The sequence below is a fragment of the Octopus bimaculoides genome, chromosome 1 (genome assembly GCF_046866305.1).
Source record: "Octopus bimaculoides isolate indiv1 chromosome 1, ASM4686630v1, whole genome shotgun sequence".
Lineage (NCBI taxonomy): Eukaryota > Metazoa > Mollusca > Cephalopoda > Octopoda > Octopodidae > Octopus > Octopus bimaculoides.
The window spans coordinates 24,706,430-24,721,830 of NC_142928.1; the positions used below are offsets into that span (position 1 = coordinate 24,706,430).

A 15,401-nucleotide genomic window follows, 5' to 3' on the forward strand; every position below is an offset into this window, starting at 1 on the left:
TTGACCTTATAAAAGCTTTGCTCGGTGTGGACCACCCCTCTGACTTCACTACAACGGTATTACTGGCCTTTATATCCTATTTGGTCATTGTCCACTTTCCTATGTCTCTGACACCAACAATGTCTTTTGCTTATTGTTATTGCCCTCCAATTGCTTTCAAACCCGCCTGTAGTCCTACATAGTCAACCATTTTAACGATGAATTCCAGGTTCTACAATTCTTTCTTCATTGAAGTACCATATTAGAACTTTTGACCCTTATATCTCTGCATCTCGCTGAACTGATCCCTAGCCTCCATTGCTTTTCTTTTTCCGATGAATTACACCATATGGTGTGAGTTGCTTATGAGTAAGTGATCATATGATCACTTACTCATAAGCAACTCACTTCTTTCAACTTCAACATTATCTTCTCCTCTTTCCATAACAGTTTAGAATTCACTTCACCATCTCCAACGCTACCATCAATATTCTGGACATCGTTTTCATTGGCAAATCTCAACTCTCCAACATAGCTCTTTACAAACCCACCATCTTCCTTTCTCCATCCTAACCAAATCCACCCTCTGCAACACCTGTCCTTTTTACTGCTATCACACTGTCATTAATATCACAAGTCTATTTGGTCTTAAGCCTAAAATATAAACTGCCAATGATTTTACTTCTATCATCGTAAACATAATATTCTGAATTAAATGCCGACAGTAATTTACAATGCATTTAAACTTTTGGATTTCTGCGTTCTGAGTTCAAATCCCACCAGAATCAACGTTGCCTTTCATCCCGCCGGAGTCGATGAAATAAAATACTACTCAAATATGTGGAGTCGATGTAATCGAGTAATCCTTCACACTGGTGTTATGATTGAATTACAAATCTATTAGTTATTTAGGCTCTCACTCTCAATCAAGACATAAACCATCGAAAATACAATGCGGTTACCTACACTCTCTGGATCTTTCCTTATCATCGGATCATGCCGTATAAATCCCCATCAGGATGTGTCACCGGTGCGTCGCGGAATTACTCATTTTTACCAGCTTAATGGACTAGATCAACGTGAAATGAATACTACGCGTCACCCAGTCCAGTAACAGAAACCTCAATCTTACGATAATGAGTCCAACACCCTTACCACTAAGCCACGCGCCTCCGTATTTCGTATCATCCATATCTCTTAGCTCACCATCAAATGTATTACACCTATGCCCTTTGCTCTCTACTTTTTCACTTTCCAGACAGTAACCATCTTATCATTACATTTGGTAACCCGTCCTTGTCTATTCTGAGTGCATAGCCAAGCCATTTGAGCCGAGGGAATTTTATTTCCAAGACCACAGGATTGCAAACAGTTTGGTGACATAGCTTGTCATTTCATCTTTTACTGGGTCAGAAGGTGCGACTGATTTTACACATGTACTCAAGATGGAAAACATTGATCTGAATCACATCACTTTCTACAATTCACCAGCGTTCTAAGCCATATTTATTAAGCAGATAAGGTGGAATCCAATCTTAGTCCTAAAATTGTATTGTACAGATTTCAAGATCAACTGAAGTCTTTGCCAGGTCATTTACATACACGAGTAGTTAATCGTAATCAGTAATAAATGCAGGGCTTTTGGAATTTTTAGACATAACTGTATTTTTGAGATATCGATATTAAGTCAGTAGTAGGTAGGTTCGTATGTATGTATGTATATATGTATGTATGTATCTATGTATGTATGCATGTATGTATGTGTGTGTGTATATATGAATGTAGGTAGGTAGGTAGGTAGGTAGGTAGGTAAGGAGGGAGGGAGGTCTATCTATATATTTATATGTATAATCATTCAACAAAAGGGTTCGATTTGCATAAGTGTTCAGCCTGCAATTTTCTCGCGTACATTTATCTGTCGAAAAGAAGGCACCAAAGCATCCACATAAGAAATATACTTTTAAATCTGATGGTGGCTGGTACGTTCACTGTGTAAAATATTGGGTGCTCAGAGCGAGCCCCCACCGGCTTGCATATAAAAATCTCACAGGATACACCTAGCCCTACCCTTTGTTGTCTTATACAAGATTTAGACTGCTTGTGCGAGGACCAACATGATGTTGGTCAGAACTCTCCCAATTTCCCTCAAACCTTTGGTTAGTCTCATTTCCTTTCCCAAAGCCATTAACGCTACGGTATTTCTTTCTTCTCTTCGCTACAATTCCATGGACTCCATTTTACGTGACAACTTCTCGAACAAATGATGTCTATTCAACGCCGCGAATTGTCTGTTCCTCGATGCATTGAAGAGTACTAAACTTCCTCTACTCCTACCCATATTCGGATATATTCACGCGCGCGCGCGCGCAGACTCAGACGCGCGCAATCGCTATCGCACACACACACACACACTTAAGTTGTTTATTGTATTGTTGGCACTCCGTCGCTTACGACGTCGAGGGTTCCAGTTGATCCGATCAACGGAACAGCCTGCTCGTGAAATTAACGTGCAAGTGGCTGAGAGTTCTCGGGGATATTCAGTGTGACAAGGCTGACCCTTTGAATAACAGGCACAACAGAAACAGGAAGTAAGAGCGAGAGAAAGTTGTGGTGAAAGAGTACAGCAGGGTTCACCACCATCCCCTGCCGGAGCCTCGTGGAGCTTTTAGGTGTTTTCGCTCAATAAACACTCACAACGCCCGGTCTGGGAATCGAAACCGCGATCCTATGACCGCGAGTCCGCTGCCTTAACCACTGGGCCATTGCGCGTCCACAACTCGCTCAAACAGAGACACTTGTGTACTCACATATATATTCTTGTCGACCTATCCTCCTACGCACCAACCTTGTTCTTTTCTTCTATTCCTGTTGCGCAGGTCTGACATTTCCTCTATACGTGACACACCTCAACACTCTTCTCAGCGACTTCTTATTTTCTTGACCCAATTTCTACCTTTTATTCCAGAATAAACATTGACAATAACATACAGAAGATTTTCTCATATTTTTTCGATGAATTAAAAACCAATGCTACGAAAATATTTTCTTCGCTCATTTATGTAAAATAGCATGCTTCCTTTTTAATTATTTCCGATTCTGAACTTTACTTTATATCAACATATGAATCATTCAACAAACGCTGTTTAGATATTCATATATTTTTAACATAAAGGCTATCTGACGAAGTCGAAACAGAACGGCCGCGTGGCCTAATGGATAAGGCGTCTGACTTCGAATCAGAAGATTGCGAGTTCGAGTCTCGTTGTGGTCGAATCGTTTTTTTCTTTTTTTTACACACAAGTGTGTTGATGCATAATATTGCATTATATAACATGTAATTTATACATTACATACGTAATAAACTAGTTTCTTTATATTTTGATTATACCACAAATTACGAGATTGTATACCATCAAGTATTTCCCCACTGTTCATCTTCTCAGTCTTCCGCATAACTCAAGTAAATTGATCAGTAAATCCATTGATTAGCCCCAGTTCAACCAGAAGGGGCAAACCAGTGATCACAGGAATTTTATTCGTAACCAATTGTTCCTTCTATTCCAGCTATTTGTCTAATGTGCCCGTAGCTGCTAGATTTACCCAAAAGAAAAAGATTAAACCTTTGGAAAAGAATAACGAGACTCTTCTCCATTCTGCTATGTGGTTATCCTCTATTCGTGGTTTGTGATATAATCTTTATATTTAGGATTATTGACAGCTTATCCTAAACAATATTAGTAACAATATTGTGAATGGACAGCTGCTAGAATTGTATTTGTTGCTCGAACAGCAGCTGGGAAAAGTAGATGATATTCATACATTGTTATTACTGTTACCTGAATACAGGTACCAACATTGTGAATGGATAGAATATATATATATATATATATATATATATATATATATATATATATATATATCATTATGACATAGAATTTAACACACACACACACATACATACACATACACACACTCTCACGTACATACATGTATACGTGCATTCATATATGTATGCAAGTAACCAGATATGTAAAAGAAGACGGTAGGTAAATACGTAGGTAAGTAAGTAGGAAGGTAGGTAGGTAGGTAGGTAGGTAGGTAGGTCTATTTATATATTTATGAATGTATTGTACTGATGACACCTATTGATACAGTGACACGTGGCCGCAGCTGTCCACATGCCACTAGAAAAAACATCAGAAAGTCTTTTTCTTAATGGTAAATATCAATATCGGAGAATTGTTAATTGTTAACATTATGTATCTTTCTTACTCGGAGCCGGTTGCAGCTACCACTGCATATTCGCTTACCTATTTCCGAAGCAAAGATGTTTTCATTAAATCAAGAATTTATTTTGCATGGAATTTCATATATATTTTGTCACTAAACAGAAAATAGTAAGAGGAAAACCCTGATTTAGATAGATCCACTGTGCAAATTCTTTCGGTTGGCTTCAAGGAAATAAGATCACCCGGAAGTCTAGGGTTTAATACCCTCTGAAAGCAGCATTTTGAAAACAGCAGGACACCTAGGAGTCATCACTTCAGTGGGCTCGAATCTCTCAGAGTATCGGGAACACACCGGCCGAAACCACTCGCTTGACGGGAGTGTTTCTGAAGATTGTTCTTTCTGTCTGCTCGCCCCATAGCCAGTTTCCATTTACCATTCGTTTTTTGTTGTCCAAACTAATGTCTCTGGCCACTATGATTTATTTCTCTTGGACTATTTTTACTTCAAGAATTAGGCTAAATTATATTTATTAGGCTGAATTGTACAGAAATATAATTCTGTTTCAACACATCTTTCCACAGCAATTAATGTAAAGTACACATATACATATATATTTATATATATATATATATATATATATATATATATATATATATATATATATATATATATATATATATATATTTCTATGGGTTTTTTTTGTCTCTTTCGTGAATTGTTTTTCCTTGACAACTCAATTATGATATTTTTTCATGAAAGACCTTGTCTTTAAGATGAGGAATTTGTCACGTGACCCATGCACACCTGAGTGTAGTAAACTATACTTAAACGTATTGAGTGCTATCGGAGCTCTTTTTATGTATGGTTGCAAAATACACTCATTAACATGTGTGTGTATATGTGTGTGTGCGTGTGTGTGTGTGTGTGTGTGTGTGTGTGTGTGTGTGTGTGTGTGTGTGTGTGTGTGTGTGTGTGTGTGTGTGTGTGTGTGTGTAAAGGGGCTATAGTAGAAGACGTTTTCCTATGGTACCACTCGGAGAGACTGAAACCGAAAGAAAGTGGTTGTAAAGCGATTTTCTTAACCGCACAGCTATGTCTGCGCTTATATGTATATATAATTGTTAAAGAGGACAACAAACGTTAAGGCAAGGCAAACATCTCAAGTCATATACATTATTATTATTATTGGGAAAAAGATTCAAAATCTTACAGCTGTTACTGGGATATGCCAGAGTATAGGACATTCCGTCACTGGAGACAAAATGAGAAGAGCATAGATTAATGAAATGACGACATAGAGGACAGGAGTAAAGGAATAAGGAGATGAAGTAAGAGAAGAAAAAAGAATTATAAAAGTTCGCAAGTTCAAAATTCCGAGCGTATAGAAGTAAGTCCATAAGTCCTTAGGTGCAATCCTGCGTAAATCCATCTAAGTTAAAGTCCTAATAGTGTAAATATCCAGAAAAAGACGAGAACATATCAACGTTCAATGACATGTATTTACGCAGAATTTCACTTATGGACTTACTTCTACACGATCGGAAAGTTGAACTGTGAACTTTAATGCTTCTTTTTTCTTCTCTTTCTTCATCTTGTTATTCCTTTACTCTGGGTTATCTCATACTCTGGGATATCCCAGAAACAGTTGTAAGACTTCGAATTTTTTCCCAATAATGATAATGTATATGACTTGAGATGTTTGCCTTACCTTAACGTTTGCTGTCCTCTTTAACAATTATATATCCGCTATATCGGAAATCTGCAATAGCTCCATAACTACCGTCTCGGCTTTAACCTTGGAGCTCTAGTAATCCATTACATTTACTAAGCGTACCTAGTCGTTTAGATCACCTGTTAACTAAACCCCCACATTTTGCATACATACATACATATATATATATATATATATATATATATATATATATATATATATATATATATATATATATATATATATATATATATATATATATATATATATATATATATATATATATATATATATATATATATATATATATATATATATATATATATACATATATATATATATATATATATATATATATATATATATATATATATATATATATATATATATATATATATATATATATATAATTATTACGAATAAAAAGGTAAAGGATTATTAATTTATTAATAAATTAATAATTAATATTTTTTACCAAGCCCTTCGGTATGTAAACACCATTATCGGTGAAGAACTTATTTAAAAGTTCTTATACATTTATAAGCATAATTAAGGGATCAGTAACAATTGCTTCACCACATACCGAAGTTCAGAAATAGCAGCTAAAGTGCTGAAACTCCAACAGATAGCAATACTTGTAACTCACAAAGGCAAAACAAGAAGAAAAATAACGAAACTAACCAGCACTTTAGCTGCTATTTCTGAACTTCGGTATGTGGTGAAGCAATTGTTGCTGATCCCTTATGTATATATATATACATAATACATACATACATACATACATAAACACACACACGTACATATAGCCCTATATATGTATATATGTAAATATAAATATGACTATATGTGTGCGTATGTGCGCGCGAGCACGTGTGTCTTTGAGTTTATTCCCCCCCCCCCCAACCTCTTGTATTTATATATTTATATCCATAAATGAGATATAAAGCAGTGCAAACAACCCGGAGGTGCAAAGAACTTGATACGAAGATGTAGACTAATTCATAAATTTTATATTCAGCTGAAATTACATAGATTGAGGCTATAAATATCAAGTTTTACTTATTCTCAAGTAATCAATGAAATAAAAGAAATCATCATATATTTATTAATATCGGAGATAAAACATAAAATCTTAGAATACGCACGTTTATGACTTATCAAATCTTTTGTTGTCGCTGTAACGTGTTATATTATTGCAGAAACCGGCTGCCTTTCACCTTCGAGTCTTTTTGATAGAAGACGATAGAAATGATGAGTATTCGGTGTAGATTGACTTCATAAAATATTTGAGATTTTGAAGCATTCTTTAGTGTATTATGCGACACTTCGGTTTTCAACAGGTGGCTGATATAAAATATTATAATAAATATTTTGATTTGTAGTAACGGAAAGAAACAAAATTGAATTGGGGCGTAGGACTAGCTGTGTGGTTCAAAATGCTTCCATTGCATAGAAGCAATTATTGGGATACATATGAAAGTTTCCACCTTTTGTTTTGCATATATACCTATATACATATTTTGTAATTAATGTACTTAATATATTTAATATATTTGCTTATCCCAGTAATTGCTTATATATTTCGCTTAGGCATACCGATACTAATAACCTGGTATTAGAACCTAATATGCATATGCTTCAGAACGAAGTGTCAATCGAGTACAGAGCAGTAATAAGAAATTGGGATGACAAATAAATAAATAATTGTTATAAACTTCATTACTTAATGAAGTTCATAACAATAATTGTTTATTGCCTGTTCATCCCAGTTTCTTATATATAAATAGATATCTATACATACATAGGCGCAGGAGTGGCTGTGTGGTAACTAGCTTGCTTACCAACCACATGACTCCGGGTTCATTCCCACTGTGTGGCACCTTGAGCAAGTGTCTTCTACTATAGCCTCGGACCGACCAAAGCCTTGTGAGTGAATTTGGTAGACGGAAACTGAAAGAAGCCCGTCGTATATATGTATATATATATATATATATATATATATATATATATATATATGTATGTATGTATGTATGTATATATGGGTGTGTGTGTGTGTGTGTGTGTGTATGCTTGTGTGTCTGTGTTTTCCCCCAACATCGCTTGACAACCGATGGTGGTGTGTTTACGTCCCCGTAACTTAGCGGTTCGGTACAAGGATCCGATAGAATAAGTACTAGGCTTCCAAAGAATAAGTCCTGGGGTCGATTTGCTCGACTAAAGGCGGTGCTCCAGCATGGCCGCAGTCAAATGACTGAAACAAGTAAAAGAGAGTAAAGAGAGACACATGTACATATTCGTACGCACTCAACACACACATACACACGCGCAAATACACAGAGTGCGAGAGATATTTAGAGGATAAATATCATAATTTATTAAAACAACTCTAATCTAATAAAAACCAAATGCATTAAAAAAAAACTGTGCCCATGTTCTCGATAAGTTTCCTTTTAAGACTATATTATGAATCTATAATAAGTTTCGATGGCAGCTTCAATGCTAGACCGGGAACTTTGAAGTATCTGTACTATATGTCATTATTAGTTTCAGAGATCAGGAGGCGCAATGGCCCAGTGGTTTCGACTCCCAGACCAGGCGTGGTGAGTGTTTATTGAGCGAAAACACCTAAAGCTCCACGAGGCTCCGGCAGGGGATGGTGGCGAACCCTGCTGTACTCCTCCACCACAACTTTCTCTTACTTCTTGTTTCTGTTGTGCTTGTAATTCAAAGGGTCAGCCTTGTCACACTGTGTCACGCTTAATTTCCCCGAGAAGTACGTTAAGGGTACACGTGTCTGTGGAGTGCTCAGCCACTTGCACGTTAATTTCACGAGCAGGCTATTCCGTTGATCCGATCAATTGGAACCCTCGACGTCGTAAGCGACGGAGTGCCAACAACAGTTTCAGAGATCACAGGACACTTGGATCCTTCAGTAAAGTTATAGTATTATGAAGATGTCTATGAGTCTCCATCTCAAAAACGTTCCAAATGTTACAGCCAATGGGATTTAAATCTATCGAGTTTGAGCGCAACGAGTTTGATGTTATATATCGTAAAATTGTGTGATTTCAATTCTTCGTTCAAGTTGGTTTTGTGAGAATGTCCTGAGTCATGTTGAAAAACTTATCATCTGTCTCTAGTACCTCATCCTATCCACCAGCATTAATTCTATGAGTCTGTGGAAAGAGATGAGCTGGTATGATATGACTTTTCTTACTTACCACTACTAATACAAGAACAGACGCTGGAAACGTAGTGTGTATTATCGCGGGACATGAGAATGATCTACACGTAACTCACATGTTTAGGTTATCTTTACTCTTTTACTTGTTTCAGTCATTTGACTGCGGCTATGCTGGAGCACCGCCTTTAGTCGAGCAAATCGACCCCAGTACTTATTCTTTGTTAGCCTAGTACTTATTCTATCGGTCCGTCTTGCCGAACCGCTAAGTTACGGGGACGTAAACACACCAGCATCAGTTGTCAAGCGATGTTGGGGGGACAAACACAGACAAACACACACACATACATATATATATATATATATATATATATATATATATATATATATATATATATATATATATATATATATATATATATATATATATATACAACGGACTTCTTTCAGTTTCTGTCTACCAATTCCACTCACAAGGCTATGGTCGGCCCGAAGCTATAGTAGAAGACACTTGCCCAAGGTGCCACGCAGTGGGACTGAACCCGGAACCATGTGGTTGGTAAGCTATACAAATTATAGCCAGCACTGATTTGTTACGACGTTTCGTATCCGAATACGTTTAATGTAAACAATGATGCGATCGAAGATGGAAAAACAGAGATAGCGTCAACATGCGATTTAATAGCATTGCTAACACAGTAAAACACGATATTGACTTACAAAGCGTTTAATACACTTTCTGGTATATTATGGTTGCATAACGAAATACAGTTTCCCTACATGTAATTATGTACGTACGAGTTTGTTTAATATGTAAAACTGTTATATCCAGTAATGATACACCACTATATTTAGTGGTTATTTAAGCAATGAGTTTGTGGATTGTTAATGGGTTGGATGTAATGTTGAAGAAGGAACAAGAACTATACAAATATGAATTTTCATCTAATACTCATTTTTACCCTGCACGCGTAAGCGAAAGCGAGCTATTGTAATCACTCGTCTTCGACTTCTGTTTCTCTGTGTGCTTGCGAAATTGCTAGAAAATGGCTGAACGGATTTTCATCACATTTAGCAGAAATACTCTTTGGGTGAGTGGCTCAAAATGATGAAAATTCGGTTTGATTATCTTCAAACAAACATAAATACATACATAGATATGCGACTGTGTGTGTGTGTGTGTGTGTGTTACAATGATGGATTCGAGGGTTTCGTTTATTTACGAGTTGATTTCTTAATTCCATCGGAGTATAAATACCTATGATGGTCAAACTTCAAAAAAAAAAAAATTTAATCATACTTACATATTTCCCGATAACCAAATTTAGTCAAACACTTACAAAATTTAATTCAATTCAATTAAAAAGCATGGGTGAGCAACGCAGAGTAAGCCAGACTATATTTTGCGAAACGATTTATTTGCAGGCAGGGTATGCATCGCCTCCACGGTGCCTTTATTTCATTCCCTTTCGATCGCTTTGTTTACGTCAGACGCATTCGGATACGTATGTGTGTATGTGTGTGTGTGTTAAATTCTATGACATAATGATATATATTCTATCCATTCACAATGTTGGTACCCGTATTCAGGTAACAGTAATAACAATGTATGAATATCATCTACTTTTCCCAGCTGCTGTTCGAGCAACAAATACAATTCTAGCAGCTGTCCATTCACAATATTGTTACTAATATTGTTTAGGATAAGCTGTCAATAAAACTAAATATAAAGATTATATCGCAAACCAGGAATAGAGGATAACCACATAGCAGAATGGCGAAGAGTCTCGTTATTCTTTTCCAAAGGTTTAATCTTTTTCTTTTGGCTAAATCTAGCAGCTACGGGCACATTAGACAAATAGCTGGAATAGAAGGAACAGTTGGTTACGAATAAAATTCCTGTGATCATTGGTTTGCCCCTTCTGGTTGAACTGGGGCTAACCAATGGATTTACTGATCAATTTACTCGAGTTATGCGGAAGACTGAGAAGATGAGCAATGGGGAAATACTTAATGGTGTACAATCTCGTAATTTGTGGCATAATCAAAATACAGATACGAGTTTATTACGTATGTAATATATAAATTACATGTTATATAATGCAACATTATGTATGAGCACACTTGTGTTTTAAAAAGAATACGAAACAAAAGTTAACAATTCGACCACGACGAGACTCGAACTCGCAATCTTCTGATTCGAATTCAGACGCCTTATCCATTAGGCCACGCGGCCGTACTACTTCGGTTTCATCAGATAGCCTTTATGTTAAAAAACGTTTAGATCTAAACCGTGTTTGTTGAATAGTTTATATGTTGATATAAAGTGTGGAGGCGCAATGGCCCAGTGGTTAGGGCAGCGGACTTGCGGTCATAGAATCGCGGTTTCGACTCCCAGACCAGGCGTGGTGAGTGTTTATTGAGCGAAAACACCTAAAGCTCCACGAGGCTCCGGCAGGGGATGGTGGCGAACCCTGCTGTACTTTTTCACCACAACTTTCTCTCACTCTTACTTCCTGTTTCAGTTGTGCCTGTAATTGAAAGGGTCAGCCTTGTCACGCTGAATATCCCCGAGAACTACGTTAAGGTTACACGTGTCTGTGGAGTGCTCAGCCACTTCCACGTTAATTTCACGAGCAGGCTGTTCCGTTGATCGGATCAATTGGAACCCTCGACGTCGTAAGCGACGCAGTGCCAACAATGTATAAGCACACTTGTGTGTAAAAAAAAAAAGCAAAAAAGAAAGGAAAGTTTCGACCACGACGAGACTCGAACTCGCAATCTTCTAATTCGAAGTCAGACGCCTTATCCATTAGGCCACGCGGCCGACGTGCTGAAATCTCCTCAGATAGCCTATGTTAAAGAATGTTAAGATCTAAACCGTGTCTGTTGAATAGTTTATATGTTGATATAAAGTAAAGTTCAAGATCAGAAGTAAAAAGAAAGCATGTTAGTTTAAATAAATGAGCGAAGAAAATATTTTCGTAGCGTTAGTCTTAGTCTTTCATCGAGCAGGAGAAGGAAGCCTTCTTTATATTGTCGACGTGTATTTGGGAGTAGTGGTAGGGATTGTGTCAAGAAAATAAGAATTTTCTGAGTAGAAGAGTGTTGAGGTGTATCATATAGGGGAAATGTCAGACCCGCGCAACAGGAATGGAAGTAGGGTACAAGGTTGGTATGCAGGAGGATAGGTCGACAAGTTAGTACACAGGTGTCTCTGTTTGAGCGAGTTAGCTGGAGGGTCTAGCAGTGTGTGTGTGTGTGTGTGTGTGTGTGTGTGTGTGGACATGGGAAAGGAAATGAGACTAACCAAAGGTTTGAGGAAACTTAGGAGTGTTCTAACCAACATGTTGGTCTTCGCACAAGCAGTCTAAGTCCTGTATAAGACCACAAAAGATAAAGTTAGGGATATCCTATGAGATTTTTGTATGCAAGCCGGCGGCGCTCTCTCTGAGCACTAATTTTGTTTCACAGTGAACGTACCAGCCACCATCTTAAAAGTATCTTTCTTATGTGGATGATTTGGTGTCTTTTCGACAGATAAATGTACGGGAGAAAATTGCAGGCTCAACACTTATGCAAACTGAATCCTTCCTAAAATCGATAACTCAAAAAATACAAGTCATGCCTGAAAATTCCAAAAGTTCCGCACTTATTAGTGTATATGGGGCGGGGGGCTTGTCAGGGGCTTCAGTTGATCTTGAAATCTAGACAAAACAATCTTAGGATTAAGATTGGATTCTATCCTATTTGTTCAAATAAATATGGCTCAGAACGCTGGTGAATTGTAGAAAGTGATGTTATTCAGATCAATGTTTTCCATCTTGAGTACCTGTGTAAAATCTGTCGCACCTTCTGACCCAGTAAAAGATGAAATGACAAGCTATGTCACCAAACTGTTTGCAGTCCTGTGGTCTTTGAAATAAAATTCCCTCGGCTCAAATGGCTTGGCTATGCACTCAGAATAGACAAGGACGGGTTACCAAATGTAACGTTAAGATGGCTATTGACTGGAAAGTGAAAAAGTAGAGAGCAAAGGGCATAGGAGCAGTAGATTTGATGGCAAGCTGAGAGACATAGATGATAAGGAAAATAGAGGCACGTGGCTTAGTGGTAAGGGTGTTGGACTCATTATCGTAACATTCATGTTTCTATTTCTGGACTGGGTGACGCGTTGTGTTCGTTTCACGTTGATCTAGTCCATTAAACTGGCAAAAATGAGTAATTCCGCGACGCACCGGTGACACATCCTGGTGGGGAATTTATACGTCATGAAAACCGGAAAACCAGGAAAACTGATGATAAGGAAAGATCCAGAGAGTGTAGATAACGGCATCGAATTTTCGAAGGCTTATGTCTTGATTGAGAGTGAGAGCCTAAATAAATAATGCTTTTGTAATTCAATCACAAGACCAGTATGAAGGATTAGTCGATTACATCGACTCCAGGCCAAATAGACTTGTGATATTAATGACAGTGTGATAGCAGTAAAAAGGACAGGTGTTGCAGAGGGTGGATTTGGTTAGGATGGAGAAAGGAATAATAATAATAATAATGATGATGATGATGATGATGATGATGATGATGATAATAATAATAGGAAGCCGGACATAGTCTTAATTGAGAAAGAAAGCAGACCATGCTGGATCATAGACATAGCATACCCAGCTGATAACAAGTTATGCGGTAAGGAAGAAAGAAAAGTCGAGAGATCTGACAGGTTAGATAGGGAAGTTAAACAGTTGTGGTCGATGAAAAAGGTAGCATTAATACCAGTAATTGTCGGAGCCCTATGAACAGTGAGAAAAAACTTAGAGAAGTACGTGGAACAAATAGGGGCTTAATAAGGGTGGAACACGTGCAGAAAACAGCACTGCCTGGAACCGCTCGAATACTCCAGAAGGTGCTCGAAAAATAAAAGGTGTTACCTTAGTTCCCTGGTACTGAACAGCTGTCACTGTAGTACATCTCCAGCGTTAGAAGCTCTGATAATAATAATAATAATAATAATAATAATAATAATAATAATAATAATAATAATAATAATAATAATAATAATAATAATAATAATAACAGTAACCATAAGAGCATCACAGCAAACCACAGCACATACCCAAGGCACACAGAGCTGCGCTCGGTAGTGAAGTGAAAGCACGTTATAAAAATAAAACTACTAGGAATGATAAATAAAAAAAAAAGGTACTGAAACCTATTTGAAAATGATACCAGGCTTACCATCCCTACAGGAAGTGCAAAAAATCGTGCTAACTGGAACGACTCATGTACTGAGAAGAGCATTATCGCTGTGAAAACAACATCCATTCATGAATTTTTTTTTTTCTTAAATACATGTTTTACCTGTGAATTTGCGTGTGTAAACTGGGAATGCATACAACGAGTTTCTCTGCCCTAGGTGTACGGAAAACAATCGGCGAGAAATGGAAGAAAATTTGAAGAAAGAAGAAAAAAAAACAACATAATAATAATAACAATAATATCGAAAAATACCTTAGGAATGAGAACCTAGGTTCGAATTTTCCCCAAGACACCTGATGAAGGCTGTATATTAGCTGAAACGTTGTGTCAACAACAAATATGATGAGGACAAATATCCGTCAAATGTAAATAATGTACATAATTCCTCATCTCTTAAATATAGAACTGAAGATTTTGTTCATCATTCTGCACAAACAAAGTTAGCATACGGCTCATCGGTAAAAGCAACAACAGCTAATTCGTCTCCGGAGTAACTGGTTCTAAGTATAGAAAATACTCAAATGTATTCGAAGAATATAAATAGAAAGTAACGACAGACGTGCAACGTATTACAGTAATCTAAGAACCAAATTAATAAGAGACTTTGCGATAAAAGAAATAATTCGACCACGACGAGACTCGAACTCGCAATCTTCTGATTCGAAGTCAGACGCCTTATCCATTAGGCCACGCGGCCAGCCTGGCTGCCTGTTTTAAAATAAGCATTATATTTAGAAAACGAGCCAGTGTTTGTTGAGTGATTTATATTCGGCCTTAATTTTAAGTATATAGGATAAAGAAGCACGCATGCAGGCAAGCAGAATAACATACGCAGGGCATACGGAAGTATAAGGACATATGTACGCATATCTATATATATATATATATATATATAGATATATATATGTGTGTGTTTACATGCACACGCTCACATGGGCGTGTGTGAGTGTGTGTATGTATGTATTATCCACACATACACACAAACACACACACACACACACACACATACACAATCATATTAATCTACACTAACTTGCTTCTCCC

General features: G+C 37.1%; 4 non-coding genes across 4 annotated transcripts; 1 reads left to right on the forward strand and 3 right to left on the reverse strand.

Annotated features, from left to right (window-relative positions):
- Nucleotides 1–3,177: 3,177 nt before the first annotated feature.
- Nucleotides 3,178–3,250, forward strand: Trnar-ucg (transfer RNA arginine (anticodon UCG)). Its single transcript has one exon. It is a non-coding gene; the product is annotated as a tRNA-Arg (tRNA).
- Nucleotides 3,251–11,264: 8,014 nt separating this feature from the next.
- On the reverse strand, nucleotides 11,265–11,337 carry Trnar-ucg (transfer RNA arginine (anticodon UCG)). The gene has a single exon. It is a non-coding gene; the product is annotated as a tRNA-Arg (tRNA).
- Nucleotides 11,338–11,855: 518 nt separating this feature from the next.
- Nucleotides 11,856–11,928, reverse strand: Trnar-ucg (transfer RNA arginine (anticodon UCG)). Its single transcript has one exon. It is a non-coding gene; the product is annotated as a tRNA-Arg (tRNA).
- Nucleotides 11,929–14,981: 3,053 nt separating this feature from the next.
- Trnar-ucg (transfer RNA arginine (anticodon UCG)) lies at nucleotides 14,982–15,054 on the reverse strand. Its single transcript has one exon. It is a non-coding gene; the product is annotated as a tRNA-Arg (tRNA).
- Between the last annotated feature and the right edge of the window lie 347 nt (nucleotides 15,055–15,401).